A 4,160-nucleotide genomic window follows, 5' to 3' on the forward strand; every position below is an offset into this window, starting at 1 on the left:
CGCTTCATTCGCCTGAGCAAATTTTCTCGGAAGACCTATAGTTTTACCGAGTCATGCGACTACGGTAATATTTAAAAAATTGCTATTGCGGTATGACGGTATTTACAATACCATTACATCCCTAGATTTAAGGTTTTCTTTTCCTCTTATAATAATGGTCGTAAACGAGGAGTAATGACATTAATCTCAAATAAAATCAACTTCCAATTAATTTCTAAGATTACTGATATAAAAGGACGACATAACCTAATTAAAGGAATTATCGACCAAAATGAAGTCACATTAGTTAATATATATATATATATATATATATATATATATATATATATATATATATATATATATATATATATATATATATAGACCACCTGAAAAAGACAAAGCTTTTCTTAAAAAATAAGGAGGTGTCAGGTATGTTCATCTGTGGAGAGACTGGAATGTACAACTTCAGCCTAAATTGGACTCATCTTCTAATAAGCAAATTAGTCAAGAAACTAGACAAATAAGATATATGATGAAAGAATTAGGCTTAATAGATGTATGGAGACACATATTTCCTCTTGAAAAAGAATATACTTTCTTCTATTCTGCCCATGTCTCATTCTAGAATTGATTATTTTTTTATGTTTGGGTCAGATCACCATAAATAAAAGACTGTAAAATAGGAACAAGGGACATCTCAGACCATGCAGGAGTATATTTGACAATCGTCCTGGACAATAAACCCAAAAAGACATTTTGGCGATTTAACCCTAATTATTTGAATGATTTAACATGTAGAATATGTTAAAAAAGAACTATTAGAATATTTAAAACATAATGATAATGCAGAGGTGTCACCTAGTATCCTTTGGGACGCAGCTAAAGCTCTTATGCGAGGTAAACTTATAATGTGGGGATCAAGGGAAAAAACTGAATTACATGAATAATCTGAATCTATACAACTTGAAGAATTAGAGACTAAATATGGTAATAAAGAAGATCCAGATATTTTTAATAAGATCAAAGAAGTTAAAGCATAACTCAATAAAAAATTTGATGAGCAAGTACTATTAAAACTTAAATTTTTTAATTTTATGAAAATGGTCCAGAAGCAAAAAAAAAAAAAAAACTCCTGGCATAGAAAATAAGGAAACAACAGGCAGAGAGGAGAATTTGAAAATCAAAAATCCCAAAACTAAAAAGATATGTCATAACTTTGGAGGACATACAACAGGCTTTTTTAAGGAATATATACCTTAAAAGATTGAACTTGCAAACATGCACACATTTTTACACACATTAGATTTACCATCAATTGGATCAATACAAAATATCCTAACTCAAAAAACAACCATAGAAGAAATAAGCAACGCTATACTTCAAACATCTGAAGTACCAGGCATAGACAGCTTCTCTGCAAAATGGTATATAATATTTAAAGAGCAATTGATGTCAATGCTTTTTAAATGATTTAATGGTCACACTTTACAATAAGGTTCATCAGTTAATGTTAAGTAATGCTTTTGATAACATGAACAAACAAGGAACAATACATTTACTACAGTATTTATGTACATAAACGTTAGTTAATGAAAATACAGTTGTTCATTGTTAGTTCATGTTAACTCATGGTGCTTTAATGTTAACAAGCATGAACTTGAATGTTAATAATGCATTAGTAAATGTTCAATTATGATTAATAAATGCTGTACAAGTGTTGTTTATGATTAGTTCATGTTAGTAAATGCATTAACTAATGAACCTTATTGTAAAGTGTTACCGATTTAATCATACCTTACATGAGGGCGACCCCTCGAGATCCTGGAGAGAAGCTGTCATATCTGTGATTCCAAAAGAAGGAAAAGAGAGTGTAATTCATATCTATTTCAGTCCTAAATATTGACTATAGACTCTATATACATCTATATTTAGCTGAATGATTAGAGGACATTCTTCCAGACCTAATAGATACTGATCAAACAGGTTTTATAAAACAAAGACAAGCATATGATAATATATGGCGAGCCCTTCACGTAATAGATTATATAGCTCAAAACAAGATTAGCACTCCTAATTAGTCTAGACACAGAAAAAGCCTTCGATTCAGTGAGTTGGGATTTTTTAATATTTATTTCTGCAACGATTTGGATTTGAGAATGACACTATAACATTTTTAAAATCTTTATATTTAGTATTGAACTCCTACAGCTACAATTAAAATGAATACAGATATTTCGAAGTATATTATATTGGAAAGAGGATGCCGACAAGGGTGCCCATTAAGTCCTTCCTTATTTGCGTTATTTATTGAAGCATTGGCACAACTAATCAGAGATGATACAGAAATAAGGGAAGTGAAAAATAAAGATGTAGAACATAAAATTGGTTCATATACTGATGATGTGTTACTGTTTCTTACATACCCAGAATTTATTTTACCCAAGGTGATGTATTCTCTTGAAAAATTTAGATTATATTCAGGATAAAGATTAAATATACTTAAAACACAAACTCGTATGTAACGATAATCCAGAAAATGTAATCCAGGTTCTTTATAACACCTAAAATAAAATACTTTCAAACTAGAGATCAAAAAATGGTGAATGCTGGAGAAAATGTTGAAATGTATTGGCAGATCATTTCCAAATATTTCGGGACAGTAATATTATACACACCTATCGGCAAGATTAAAATAATAAAGAGATAAATGCAATAATGCGATTGAATCAGGAATGTAATTTTAAAACTGAGAATTTATTCAGGTATTACTGTGTATCTTCTGAAAACACCACTAACAACTAGCAAAAAGGCCATTACAAAGAAATGAGTCAAGGAAGATCCTCCATCATAGGCGAATGGTATGATATTGTTAAAGAGGTATTTGACATGGAAGTATTGACATTTACCTTGAGACAACAAGCCTATAAAATCTCTGCATACTGGGGTAAATGGTTGAGAAGAAAAGTCCTGTTTTAATTTCATTGTGGTGCTTTTATTTTATATATGTTTGGAGCCTGTTGATCTTTGACAGGTAACCCTTACGAATGTAAATAAGATTGTATTCTGTGACCTTTGAAACTTGTATGTCTTTTTTGTTTCCATTTTCCTTTAAAAATGTCTGTTAGTTTGCTTGTTTTTATTTTTTGTTGCTGTTTTGTTCTAAACTGTTTTGAAAAATAAAAAAATAAAAGTCGGCTCATGTATCATCATCATCCTGACGCAAGCTCACAGCGTTCAGCGTGTAGTTTCGCTGCTGTTAGATCAAAAACAACAGCTGCCATTCATGTTCAAACACTCTAAAAATAATTCTATAGGCCTATCTGTCTTTATAAATAATGTCTTACATTTTACAATGAATTCCGTCCCAAATAGATTGACTTTTTTTTCTCTTTGCTAAAATAAATTATTATTGTGTTTGACTTTATCTTTTTTTAATTAGGCTAGCATCCTTATTCTCTTCAAAGAGCAGCTCTCATACAGAGACCATTATTTCAGTGTTTTTTCCAGGATCTTGTGGATATTTTTGGATTCCTTCTCTTTTTTTTGTCCTCAGCTGATCACATGGAAAAAGGAAAATAACTTTTCCTGGTCAATTTCTTTTTTTTTTTTCTTTTTTGGTTTTTAAACTATCACATCACTTTTCAGGTGAAGGGGGAAAAGTGTTGCACTTATCTGAAAAAGCTTCATATGTTTTAAATAATGAAATGTATTTTTTTTTTAAGTATTAAATTATGAAATGTTTGAAATAATTATAAAAATTACAGTATGAAAATGTTTAAATGATTTATAGGCGAGGCAGTGGCGCAGTGGGCAGCACGTTCGCCTCACAGCAGGAAGGTTGCTGATTCGAACCTTGGCTCAGTTGGCGTTTCTGTGTGGAGTTTGCATGTTCTCTCTGCCTTTGCGTGGGTTTCCTCCAGGTGCTCTGATTTCCCCCACAGTCCAAAGACATGCGGTACAGGTGAATTGGGTAAGCTAAATTGTCCGTAGGGTATGAGTGCGTGTGTGGATGTTTCCCAGAGATGGGTTGCGGCTGGAAGGGCATCCGCTGCTTAAAAAACTTGCTGGATAAGTTGGCGGTTCATTCCACTGTGGCGACCCTGGATTAATAAAGGGACTAAGCCGACAAGAAAATGAATGAATGAATGATTTGTTAAACATATGCCAAACACTGTGTC

Source organism: Danio rerio, chromosome 4 (assembly GCF_052040795.2).
Source record: "Danio rerio strain M-AB ecotype USA chromosome 4, GRCz13ab, whole genome shotgun sequence".
Taxonomy (NCBI): Eukaryota; Metazoa; Chordata; class Actinopteri; order Cypriniformes; family Danionidae; genus Danio; species Danio rerio.